Source organism: Grammomys surdaster, unplaced genomic scaffold (assembly GCF_004785775.1).
Source record: "Grammomys surdaster isolate TR1022 unplaced genomic scaffold, NIH_TR_1.0 221, whole genome shotgun sequence".
Lineage (NCBI taxonomy): Eukaryota > Metazoa > Chordata > Mammalia > Rodentia > Muridae > Grammomys > Grammomys surdaster.
Genome location: NW_021604666.1, coordinates 1,730,816 through 1,744,742, shown reverse-complemented (window position 1 = coordinate 1,744,742; position 13,927 = coordinate 1,730,816). Strand labels below are relative to the sequence as shown.

Here is a 13,927-nt window from a genome sequence, read left to right as displayed (position 1 = left end):
TTAATTGTCAACTTGACACAACCCAGAGTTGCCTGGGCAGAGTATCAGCGAGGAACTGTCTATTTTGGGCCGGCCTGTGAGCATGTTTGTAGGGGATTGTCTTAATTAATTGGTGTGGAAAGACTCAGCCCCCTGTAGGTGGCATCATTTCCTGACCTGTTTGGAAGTGGAGAGATAGATCTGAGCACAAACAAGCAAGCCACAGAGCCACATTTATTTCTCTGCTCTTTACTGTGGATGTGATGTGATTAGATGTCTCAAGTTCCTGACTCGGTTTCCCTGTGGGGCTGGGCTGGAGTGCAAGGTGAAATAAGCTCCCTTTTTCCTTAAGTTGCTTTTGTAAGGGAACTTTATTAGAACAAAGACATTAAACTAGTATGGGAAATCATGTTTCCTAGGGTGATTGTGGAGGTTAGAGGACAAATTTTGGGAGTTGATGCCTTCCTTCTTATACCTTCCACTACATGGGTTCTGGGGTTCAAACTTAGGTCATCAGACTGTCAGCAAGCACCCTTACCCACAGAACCATTTTACTGCTTGTCTTTTCATTTTTTTTTTTTAATGTGACAGATGTTTCCTTGTCTTTCTGGACCTACCTTAAATGCCGTATCTTTAGAGAAGCCTCCTTGACCCCCAAGATTAGGTTGCATACCTTCATCACTCATTCTTGTGGTCCACACATGTCTCCATCACAATACTTACACACTGGTTAGTTTTTATTGCCAACTTGACACAACCTACAGACACCTGGGAAGAGGAGACCTCAATTAAAGAATTGTTCGATCAGATTGGCTTATGGCCATGTCTGTCTTACTTGACAGTTGATGTAGGAAGGCCTTGTGTGGATGCCACTATCCCTAGACAGGTGGGCTGGGGCTGTATAAGAAAGGTCACCAAGCTTGAGACTGTGAGCAAGACAGTAAACAGCTTTTCTCCATGGTTTCTGCTTCCAGGTTCCAGTCTTGCCTTGCTTAATGATGAAGGGTGACCTAGACATGAAATAACTCTTTTCCTCCTTTAAGTTGTTTATGGCAAGAGTGTTTGATCACAGCAATGGAAAAGCAAACTGGGACAGAGATTAGTGTGGAGAGTGGAGAGTTGCTCTGAGAGACTGACTGTGTGGCTTTTTGTGCCTTTGGAATTTTGGGAAGCTTGTGGAATATTTGGGAACACAGAGTTTAAAAAGTTGCCTGATGTTCAGAACCTAAAGAGCCATTCTTGTGTAAGCTTAGGTGACAGTAATGTGGAGAGAAACATAGACTGTGCTAACCTGGCTTGTGAAGTAATAACAGTGACTATCTGGGATGCTCTTGTGATACTGTAGAGTAAGAATCTGTGAATGGTGGTCAACTTGGGTATAAGCAAAAGCTGTGATTAGCAAGAGATTAGCAACCCTGAATCAAAACCTTATCTGCTTTACTGGGACAATTGGTACTGCTCAGTTGGAGCTGAAGAACCAGCTGTGGTTAATGAGATCAGCATCACAGAGATGAAATCTGGGAAGTGTTTCCTCAGGCTCAGCCCACAGAGGCTGTGGTTGACAGGAGGCCAAGGCTGCGTCTCGAGCGCCTTGTGTTCCTTACGGTTAATTGTGTGTGGGTTTTGTTTGTTTGTCTTTTTGGTACTGGGGATTGAACTCAGGACTTCACCCATGGCAAGCAGAAACTCTACCACCGATCTACACCCCACCTTTAATGACGTGGCTTGTAACTAAGTCGTAGCTTCCTTAGTAGATATGTTTAATTTGCCTTGTTCTGTGAAGAGTCCTTCCACAGAATAGATGCTTAAAAAATATTTATTGAATGTATAACCCTATCTCTGGGCTGCCACTAAAGACTCCCATCATCCTTTCTCTTGAAACAGCAGAAGGCCATGAGAGAAGCAGCTCCCTTTCCTGCCTTCCTCATCCCTCCTCTCTAGTTCAAATATTTATAATCCTTATGTGTATGTGTGTGTGTGGGTATTATCTGTGTCTGTGTGTAGGTGCATGTGTGTCTATGCTATCTGTGTGTGTATGTATGTGTTTATACATGTGGAAGCCAGAGTCAACATTGGCTAGCATTTCTCAGGTATACAATCTACCCTGATTTTTTGAGGCATGGTCTCTTATTGGTCTGTAGTTTATTTATTTGGCTACACTGTCTGGCCAGTGAAGCCCAGAAATTTACCTGATTCTACTTTCCCAGTGCCAGGATTCCAAGCATATGCCACCAGATCCAGCTTTTTTTTTTTTTTTAAACGTGGGTTCTGGGGATCAAACTCAGGTCTTCTTGGTCTTCTTGCTTATGTGGGAATGATTTTACAAACTGAGCCATTTCCCCAGCTCCATCTAAAACGTTCAGGTTATTTTGCATATGTATGTGTGCACAATGTATGTATGTATATTCGTGTTTACCTGTATGTGGACTTAAGTATGTGTGAATACATGTGTATGTAGATGTGTACACACATGTTTTGTTGATAGTATCTTTCTCCATTGCTGCCTATTCTCTGAGGCTGGGTTTCTCAGGTGAATTCTGAGCTCTCTGATTGGTTAATCTAGCCAGCCTGCTTGCCTTAGGGATGCTCTGTCTCTGCTTACCAAAGGCTGAGGTAACCAGCAGCTATTGTGACTGCACTGTACAGAGAGGGTGTTGAGGATCTGAACCAGTTCTCACACTTGGTATGGCAAGTGCCTTCTCCCCTGCATCTTTTCCTCAGTCTTGTCTAGGTGTTTGCAATTCTTGACATAAAACAATCCTCTCCTTAACCTGTTTTTTTTTTTCCTTTGAACCTTTTTGGAAAAAAAAAAAAGCTGGTTAGCCCAGGGATCTGATGAATTCTAGTTCCAAATGGGGAACTTCTCTGGGTTTGTCTTCATACCCTCTCCTCTTGTAGCCAACAGGCATGCTCTAGAATAAAGAAACCTCTAATATTTCTTTGTAATGTCTGAGCAGGGGCATGCCCTCATGATAAGGAAGTTCTGCCTACCACAGACTGGTCCATGCTTTCCTGAAGGGGCCTGACTTCCTGATTCAGATAGACTCATGAAGGGACAGTGCCTCTGAGTGAAAATAAGTTTTAAAAATAAAAATATCAAGAATTACAGATGCTTGTAACGGAAGCCTGTGGAAAAAGCAATATGATGATAGAGAAAACAGTAAAAGACTCTTTAAATTTTTGATGGGCTTTGCTTGTTGGCTATGCTTTAAAAAATATGGTCATATATCTCATCTTCCTCTTTATAATTAATGTGTGGGTATGTGTTCTTCTGCGTTTGTGTGTGCGTGCATGTATGTGTGTGTGTGTAGAGGCTGGAGGACAACCTTGGGTATTAGGCTTAGGAACACTGTCCAGGTTCTCTGAGACAGGATCTATCACTTCCAGAAACTTGCCAAATAGGCTAGACTCACAGGCCATTGAGCCCTAGAAATCCACCTCTCCCCACATCCTCAGCACTGGAATTACAAGGTTGTATTCCAACCAATCTACATACTCAATCGTGACTTTTAGGTGCCCTTACTTTGGCAGACATGACCAGAAAAGTTCCTTTTGAGTTTTCCTGCAATCAGAAGAGGGCCAAGATAGATAATTGGCGACAAGAAAGGAAAAAAAAAAAGATCTTCTGGGGAGACAGCTCAGTTGGCAAAGTGCTTGCCAGCCGAGCATGAGGATCTGAGTCCAAATCTCCAGCACTCACACAAAAGTCAACCATGATAGTGTGAACCTATAACCCTAGCACTCTGGAGGCAGAGACAGGAGGATCCCTGGAACTTGAAAGTCAGCTAATGTTTCTGAATGGGCGGTGCTCTTGTCTCAGAAAATAAGGCAGACAATGATAGAGGAAAATGTTCTTTATTGACCTCTTGCTTTCACATGCATTCCCATGCACACTCACAAAAACAAACATACAATAGGACCAAAAACAGAGAAGAAAAGAAAGTCCTCCACTATGACCAATATCTCAGATTCAATATCTCAGATTCTTCCTAATAGTGACTTGCTAACCCTGTGCTTTGGACTTTCTAACTTAGCTCCCACATTTCAATGTCTGATGCACAATTTCTTGGAACTTAATTGACATATTAACTTTGAACAGCTTTCACTCCTGCATGGTCACATATGCCTGAATGGCTTACCTCAATACAGAACAGGCTTCGCCACCTTAGCAGAAAATGAAATAACTCATCTTTTTCACATTAGCATTAAACATCAAAAGAACCAACTATCTACCAAGTAGTGCTCAAAGACAAGCTTTAAAAATCAAGAGAGGAACAAAAGCCAAGGTTTTGGCCCAGCCAATGATTGCGAGAAACTTCTGTCATGGGGTACAAATGCTTCTTGTTCCACTTTGTGCTTTTGGGCACACTGGGCAGAGTCTTATAATTGCTTGTTTTATTTACTGTGGTCAGTTGGAGTCTTCTTGGCTCTAGGGTAAATGGATTTAGCTCAGGCTACTTGGATGAGCTATTCAGTAACAATGTACCACACTCTGATGTCAGGGACGACACATGGCACTCCTGTGAGAAGAACCCAGTGACCCGTGTGTGGTTAGGGGCATGGGATGTTTTCCACAGGGCAGAACTGTACCACAGGAGCCTGTTGGATTAGTCTAGCCTTTGTCACCCATTAAAACCTCTGTCTTCCATGAAGCACTCTCTGTTTTCCATTGGTTCAGGTCTGAGACGGGAACTGGCTTGGACCTCAATCCTCCCAAGCTGTGTTTTCTGCTTTCCTCTCTTGCTAAAGTGCCAAGTCTTTGTCACAGCACCTGTCTGAGTCTGTCAAACACAACGCTCTCTTGCTTTGTTTTTGTCTTCTTCTGTTCTCTTCCCTTATCCATTGTCTCTCCTGTCCTAGGAGTAACCAAAGCTGTACATGTCGGTATCTTGTCTTTAATTCATGTAAGACGGAAATGCTTCCAGTTTATATAACAATACAAATGGGTTAGAAAAATTTGAAGCAAAGGCATGTGAAGTCAACATATTTGCATTGCAAGCATGACAGCTTGAGTTTGATCCCCAGAACCCATGTTTAAAAAAAGCCAAGACTGGGCTGGTGGTGTTGAGTCTGTAAAGGTGGATGCAACCAAGCCTTACACCTGGGTGATCCCTGGGGTGCGCCTGGTGACAGGAGAGAACCCAATTCCCACATGCTGTTCTCTGACTTCTACACATGCACTGTGGCACGCACATGCATACCCACACAAAATAAATGAATATACATAGATAAATGAATGTGTGTTGTTTTTTGTTTTGTTTTTAAAGCTGGCATGCTGGTGGGTGCTTAAAATCCCCCATTCTAGGGAGGTAGAAAGGGGAGGCTCCTTGGCTACCAGCACAACCATGTCTATGAGTTCTAGGCTAGTAAGAAGCTCTGCCTCAAAAAACTAGGTGGAAAATTCCCCTGGAACTACATCTGAGGCTGTCCTTGGGCTTTCACACAGTGTGTGTGTGTGTGTGTGTGTGTGTGTGTGTGTGTGTGTGTGTGTCTCAGTGCCTGAGCACTGTATCGCTTGTACAGTCCTGTGGAAGAGGCTGCTTGGCATGACTGGGCTCTATGTTCCTCCAAGCATAACTGATTGACAAGATATTCCACGTAATGGATGTCCTGAGTTGTGGCTTCAGAGACAAAGATGAGTAAGGTTAACTACTCTCTCTCCCTGAGAGACTTCAACAGGGACTGAATGAGAATCTCTAGTGGGAAGATTAGATTAAGAGAAGCACAGGAAACTGTAAGTCAGTCATCTTTATGGAGAGTAGGAGTTATGGGACAGAGAAAAGATTCAGAACAAAGCAGAGATGGGAAGACCCTGCCAGCAAGGGTCTTATTGCTACCTTGACAAGAACCACTGTCTAATTCAGCTTCTGTGAGGCTTGTGTTCTTAAAAGTTTACTATATTCTGGATTGGGGAGGTAGCTCAGTGGGGAGGAATTCTTGCCATGAAAGTATGAAGACCCGAGTTTGGATTCCCACTGCCCATGTAAAAGGCTGGGTTTAATGCTGTGCGGTGTTGGCACATGGCTTTAATCCCAGGACTCAGGAAGCAGAAGCAGGAGGATCTCTTGAGTCTGAGGGCAGCCTGGTCTATAGAATGTTCCAGGATAGTCAGAGCTACATAGAGAAACCTTGTCTTGGTTGTGTGTGGTGGGGGAGCTGGGTTTAGCTGTGTCTGATCCCAAATTCTAGGGAGTTGGCTGCAGGAGGATTGTTGGGGTTTGCTGACTGACAGGCTAGCTGAGAAATAGTAAGTTCCAGTTTGAGTTGAGAGAGCCTATCTAAAGGGGGTAAGGTGGAGAGCAGTACTGAAGACACTGAAGGTTCTTCTTTGGCCTATGAGTGGGCACACATGAGTACATGCATCTGTACACACACTTACACATACACACATACCACCTACAAAAGCCCACAGACACAAATTTGATGAATTCCATCTTTCTCTTAGCCACTGTGCTCCTTACTGGAAACATCTATTCTGCACTATCCCTGGTATGTAGAAATGGTGGTATTGTAAACATAACTGTTTTTTTTTTTTTAAAGAAAAATCAGTTTAACAGGAATACCAACTACAGTATTTGTTCTATAGCTCAGTGACGGAGCAGGCTCTGGAGCCCTCACCTCTTTTTTTTTGTTTTTGTTTGTTTGTTTTTGTTTTGTTGTTGTTATTGTTTTTCGAGACAGGATTTCTCTGTATAGCCCGGGCTGTCCTAGAACTCACTCTGTAGATCATGCTGGCCTTGAACTCAGAAATCTGCCTGCCTCTGCCTCCCAAGTGCTGGGATTAAAGGCATGCACCACCACTGTCTGGTGCGCCCTCATCTCTTAAAGTCTGCCATATTGTCTAGGGCCATTATGGTTGCAGGCATCACTTAGTAGGGTATAAAGCAGACAGGGTGAGAACAGGGCTCAAAGCCACACCAACAAACTCTCTCTTTGGAGCCTTCTTATAACTTTATGATGTTTTTATTAAGATATTACTAAGATACCCTTCGTTATACAGAATAATGTATCTCATTGTGATATTTTGATATATGTATATAATATATTGCAATCCTATTTATCCCTACCACCCTTTCTTGTTATCTCTTACTCCTGCTGATCCCTTCATCTTTTTAAAGAGTTCCCTTTTTACTTTCATACTGGTGTGTGTGTGTGTGTGTGTGTGTGTGTGTGTGTGTGTGACACTGGATCTTATTAGGGTTGCTTAAAGGAGTGTGGCCCCCATAGACTCATAGGGAGTGGCACTATTAGGAGTGTGGCCTTGTGGGAGGAGCATGTTAGAGAGGTGGGCTCTGAGGTTTCAGAAGCTCAAGCTAGGCCCAGTGGCTCTTTCTCCAGCAGATCCAGATGTAGAACTCTCAGGTACCTCTCCAGCACCATGTCTGCCCATATGCTGCCATGCTTCCTGTCGTGATGTTTGCGTACCAGAAGAGGGCATCAGATTCCATTCTAGCCTCCATGTGGTTGCTGGGAATTGAACTTAAGACCTCTGGAAAAACAGTCAGTGCTCTTAACTGATGCTTCTCTCCAGCCCTACCTCTGGTCATGACGACAATGAACTAAACCTCTGAACTGTAAGTCAGTCCCAATTAAGTATTGTCCTTAATAGAATTTCTGTGGTCTTGGAGTCTCTTCATAGCAATAGAAACTCTAAGACAAGGAACATGGATGAAGGTTTGTTTCCAGGAGCATAGGAACCTGTGCCTACACCGCTGAAGAAAATATCCCCTCCTCTCTCAGCATCTATTAACTGCATGTCAATCCTCAGGGATATGTAGAGCCCCATTATGATAACTTTTATTTATTTGTTAGCCAAGAGGAAAGCGTTTTTTTGAGGGAAAGCTCCTGGAAAACATTCACTTACATCTTGGTTAGGTCTGGATCACATCCATGTTCCTGGGTCAGTCAATAAAACCCAAGATGGGAATTAATTTCCTGCCATACATTGTGATTAATGACACTGGATGCTGTTAGCAAGAAGAACATGGCAGGGCTGTTATGCAGGAAGCCAGTGGTCACACACAGGTTAGGTCTAGGAACAGATGATTTATTTTTGTTTTCTGTAAGTCTTTAAAGATTTATTTTTACTAATGTGTGTGTATGGCTGTGTGTGTGTGCGCCATATGTGTGTAAGTGCCGTTGGAGGTCAGTAGAGTGTTGGATTTCCTGGAACAAGAGTTAAAAGTAGTTGTAAGCCACCCCATATGATTATTGGGAACCATACTCTGGTTCTCCAAAAGAGAAGTAAGTTCTCTTAACCATGAAACCATCTCTCTAGCACCTCTTTTTAAATTAAAGTGTTATTTGTTTAAACACAGAATTTCATGTAGCCCAGGCTGGGTTTCAACTTTCTATGTAGATGAAGGTAATTCTGAATACCTTGTTTTTTTGTTCTGACCCCTCACATGCTAGGATATCAGGCAAACACCACCATGTCTGCCTCTAGAAATAAATTCTAAGACAGATCTTTAGATGTAAGATACTACATAGGATCAAACCCTGCAGAAGGACCATTGCCTAAAAAAGCACGATGAACAAATGCAATGTGGTAGCTATGACACAATCCCTGAACAGGAAAAGGAAGTAGCTGCATACAAAGGAAATCTAAACAAGGCTCGACCAGTTGATAACAGTGTGTTGATATTGGCTCATTACTTGGAGCAGTGAGCCTGGGGATGCAGCTGAGTTGGTAGAGAGCTCAGCAAGCATGCACCAGGCTCAGGCTCTGGTCTCCCAATATGGCATAAAGCAGCCATGGTGATTCACTCTTGTAATCTCAGCTCTGGGGAGGCTGAAGTATCAGAAATTCAAGATCATCCTTGGCTACATAGGGGACTCGAGGCCAGTCTGGGCCAGAAACTGTCTCAAAGTAAGCCAGCCAACAAGCAAACAAGCAAGGAAACATAACACAACAAACAACCATCCTAATGTAAAGTGTTAATAATGGGAGAAGCTGAACGTAGGGTATATGCTAACTGAGAAACCCTCTCACCTTCTCTATATATCAGAAACTGCTCTATTATAAAGCAAAGTCTCTTACTGGTGAATAAAAACCAACTAGAAGATTGAGGCATATAACAGGATTAGGTAGAATAAGAAGTTGAATTGCCATGTAGGTCCAACAAAAAACTTGGTCAGCCCTCTGGGAGTCTCTGGAGAGTATTGCCCACCTGTATTTCCCAGGCCAAACCAAGCTGTCCTAGCTCACAGCTTACTGCCTTGCTCAGCCAGTAAATGCAGACCATTTGGAGAAGGCACGATCTTGGCAAAGTTCTACTGGAGGGTGTGTATGAAAATGCCAACAGCTGGCAGCCATCTGCTGTCTACAGTTCTTGCATCTGGAAAGTAAGTCCGTCCAGAGAGGTGCCAGTCTGTACCCATTGTACTCATAGGTCTTCCTCTATGATCTGTGTGGCAGAGGGTGATGAGACTTAGCTCTATCTTCAGGAGGGACTGCTGCAGGGAAAGTCATTCTGACCCTGGAAGGGCAGAGAGGTAGGAGAGCCTTTTGGGGAGACTGCTTGGGCAACTCCCTGCAAACTACCAAAGACTTCTCATAGTCACGGGTACATAAGAATACAGGCATGACATAAGAATTTCCAAGAACTACTCTACAGGGGTCACAGGTGGATACTATTTATGAGTTGCCTTTATTCTAAAATTAGATACTCTAGTTAGTTGTTCGAAACCCTAAATACACTGGTTCTGTGTTTGGAAATAGTGACGGGGTTCCAAGTAAACTCATGAAAGAACACAATCTATCAGAAGTGTCATGTGTGAGAAAAAATAAATTATTAAAAAAAAGAAGAAGTGTCATGTGATTTCAAAGTTATCAATTACCCTTTTTGCATTAATTAATTAATTAATTAATTAATTAAATTTGTTTATTAGAGTAGCAGGGATTGAACTCAGAGCCTTGCATGCTAGGTAAGTACTCTAAATAAGCTGTACCTTCAGTCCTCAACTTCTCTTTAAAATTTTTTTCTTTAGAGGAACAATTTACAGTCTTGGTCCTTCAATCCTTTTTTACATTAAGCTATGAACTCATAGAGATCATGGTCCAATAACTCAGGCTCCCTCCTGTTCTTACAAAACGTGATTCTCTGGGTAGAGCAGCTGGTGCTTCGCTTGAAATCAGGTGTCTTTCTCTTTAGCTTCCTTTTCTCTGGTCATTTTCTTTTGCCTGTTTCAGGAAGCTGTCTTGGCTCTTAGCATGCTTTATGTGGTCAATCCACACATTAATTCTCTTGGTAGGAATCTTGACCTTAACTTGTTTGTTTACGATCCTACAGCAGAGTGACGGTGTGGATTCTTCCGGCTTTGCTGTAAAAAGTATGGAATGCTTCATGGATTAGGTTGTCATCCCTGCACAGGGGTCTTGCTAATCTTCTTTGTGTTGCTCTAATTTTTAGTATATGTGCTGGTGAAATGGCCATCCAACTATTCGTTATAAAATCATTTCTTCACAGAAGATGCAAAGGGATAGCTCCCACTGTAAATGGCCTGGGATGTATCTGCTTAGGAGATACCACACCTTGTCTGTTTATTTCATAAGAGAATAAAGTAATTTAGCCCTTCATTCTAGTCCAGAGTAGTTGCTTTCTTCATATGTTTTAGGGCATGACTATTTTCTGTTCTCTCAAAAGATAGGTCTCTAATAACCATTCACAAAATATCAACTCTACCCTCCCCAAATCAGAAAAATAACAATATAAAAATACTATGGTTTTGGAAGCCTTTTATTTTAAAAAAGATTTATTTCTCTAATTCTCTGTATATGCATGCATGCGCACACACACGTACATAAACACATTCGGGCACATGTGTGTGGTTACCTGCAGAGGTCAGAAGGGGGCATGAGATCCCTAGAGCTGGAAGTGCAGGTTGTTGTGAGCCACCTACCATGGGTGCTGGGAACTGAAGCAAGTCCTCTGCGTGAGAGGAATTAGGTCTTAACTCCTGAGCTATCCATCTCTCCACTTTCTAGAGCCATTAAAAAGAAATTATCTCTGATGCCACAACAAGGAAGTAAGTAAACCTGAATCAAGTTCAATGACGAATATTAAGGTTTCCTGTAGATTTAGTGACATACAACGCAGACCAGAGATCAATGAATTTTTATGGCTCATCTTGGCAGTAGACTTTATACTTTGTTAAACGTAAATAGAGTATGCATTTTACTTTTCTGAGGCACACCAGCTCTCTCCAGATTACCTGCCTCCAACAAGTCAGGGAAAGGTAGGGATCATACTCTGAACAAGACTTGGTATGAATCTCTACACTGAAAGTATGACCTAGCTAACTAACTGTTCCGATGTTCTATTCAAATCTTAGTCAGTGGTTCCTTCAGTTAAAAGTCCTTCCTGCTCTTCCAGAGGACAGAAGTTTGGTTCCTAGCACTCATGCCCAGCTCTCAGCTTCTTGTACTTCCACCTTCATGGGTGTCCAGGGGATCCAGTACCCTCTTCTGACTCTGAGGGCACCTGCACAAATGTGCCTACAATTGTACACACACATACACACACACACACACACATACACACACACACACACTCACTCATACACACATACATTCAAAATAAATAAAATAAACATAAAAGTAAAAATGAATGAATCTTAAAATATATTAAAAGCTAAGCCTGCCTTCTAGTAGGAAGGTGGTGGCTTGGCTAAAGAGAACCAGTCAGCGAAGCTTCCTTTGCAAACATGAGGACTTGAGTTCAGCTTCCCAGAACTCATATAGAAGTCTAGGCATGAGAGTGCTCCCCTGAAATTCTGTCACTATGAGACTGGTGGAGGCAGGCAGGTATCTTTCTGAAAGCTTTTGGGTCACTTAGCCTTGCTTCCTTGTCGACGTTTAGGCCAGTGAAAGGCCCTGTCTCAAACAAAAGGGGAAGACAGCTGATACTGAGGTGATCTTCTGACTGCTACATACACACTGTACCCCCACCTACACCTCTGTGCAGTTTCATCCTGCCATAAATACAAACTCAAATGCATATGCAATATTCAGCATGATTCCAGGGATGGGCCTGACTGGGGTAGCCAGGGAATGAAGAAAAGACAGGCAGGCAGGCAGACAGGCAGGCAGGCAGACAGACTCACATGAACAAAACCTGGAAGACTTTCTATTCTCTAGAAAAAGGTGATCTAGACTTTCTTCTGGAGAAGTTGCAGATCCCCAGAGGCAGCTCAGTGCTTCTTTTATAGATTTGGATAGTGAGGCAGGGTTATTGCATACAGCTTGACAAGGAGTTGGGGTTCTTACATTCAGATAAACAGGGAGGTGAGGTTTATGGTGCACAGCTGGAACAGTCTGAAGGGGAGCAGTCTTCAGGACTTAAACATCCAGGATGGAGAAAGCTATGGTGGGCATATTCTGCACACACTGTCAAAACCCAAATCTGGCCCCCTGAGGAAGACTTTATCCTGTCCCTGAATCTTACCTCAGGAGAAAGGTTTGTCATTTCTCCTTGGGTCTGAGGACACATTCAACCAGGTTTTCACTCACTCTCTGTGAATATACAGCCACTCTCCACTCCCTGTGTACATACACACACAGAGCATACATACACACACATACATACATATACACACACATGAACATACATACATATACTTATGAACATACACATTTATACACAGATACACATACATACACACACAAATCAAAAACAAAAAGAGAAGTGATGGTGTCAGCTGGGCGGCACACACACCTTCAATCTCAGTGCCCAGGAGGCAGAGGCAGGAGGATCTCTGAGTTTGAGGCTAGCCTGGTCTACAGAGTGAGTTCCAGGACAGCCAGGGCTACACATAGAAACTTTGTTTCAAAAATCCAGAAAATGGAAGGAAGGAAGGAAGGAAGGAAGGAAGGAAGGAAGGAAGGAAGGAAGGAAGGGTATTAGTCAGGGTTCTCTAGAGTCACAGAATTTATGGCTTATATTATATTATATATGTCATAATTTATATTAAGAAAATTTATTGTAATGACTTAAGGTCTGTAGTCCAATTAACTCAGCAATGGACAGCTGTGAATGGGAAGTCCAAGAATCTAGTAGTTGCTCAGTCACGCAAGGCTAGTTGTTTAAGCTGGTCTTCTGTAGAAGTAGTTTCCAACAATTGTGCTGGAAAGTAAGTACAAGCAGTCAAAGAAGAGCGAATCTTCCTTCTTCCAATGTCCTTATGTAGGTCTCCAGCAGAAGGTGTGGCCCAGATGAAAGATGTATACCACCAAGACTGGATCTGGGACTTGCTTTTTCCCAGGCTGACCTTGAACTCAGAGATCTCCTGTCTCAGTCTCCTAGGATTAACAGCATGCACTACTTTACCTGGGCCTAAGCTTTTCGTGGCCACTATGCCCCCAAGATCTCCAGATCCAGGTCAGAAACTTGAGTCTTCCAGCCTCAAGATCTGGATCACAGGTGAGCCCTCCAATTCTGGATTGTTGTTCATTCCAGATATAGTCAAGTTGACAATCAGGAATAGCCACCACAGGAAGGAAGGAAGGAAGGAAGGAAGGAAGGAAGGAAGGAAGGAAGGAAGGAAGGAAGGAAGGAAGGAAGGAAGGAAGGGAGGCAGGGAGGGAGGGAGGGAAGGAGAAGTGGTATCTATATTAAGAAAAATAAACTCTCGGCCTGTCACATTATTTCAGCTGCCTAATGCAAAAATCCCCACAGTTACTGTCCTCTTATCAGCTTCTTGGCAAACTCAGTGTGGTCTAACATGCATGCAGAAGGCTGGGGTCAGGCCTTAACCATGTCACCAACTAGCTATGAGTTTAAAAAACAAATGCTAAATGTATGTATCTGAACTTCAGATATGAAATAACTTTAGCCTCTATCTATCTATCTATCTATCTATCTATCTATCTATCTATCTATCTATCTATCTATCTATCTATCCTCTCTCTCTCTCTCTCTCTCTCTCTCTCTCTCTCTCTCTCTCTCTC

At 42.8% G+C, this 13,927-nt stretch overlaps 1 non-coding gene across 1 annotated transcript; it reads right to left on the bottom strand.

Moving 5' to 3' along the window:
* Positions 1 to 10,307: 10,307 nt before the first annotated feature.
* On the bottom strand, positions 10,308 to 10,415 carry LOC114625771. The gene has a single exon (XR_003712134.1). It is a non-coding gene; the product is annotated as a U6 spliceosomal RNA (small nuclear RNA).
* Positions 10,416 to 13,927: the final 3,512 nt, after the last annotated feature.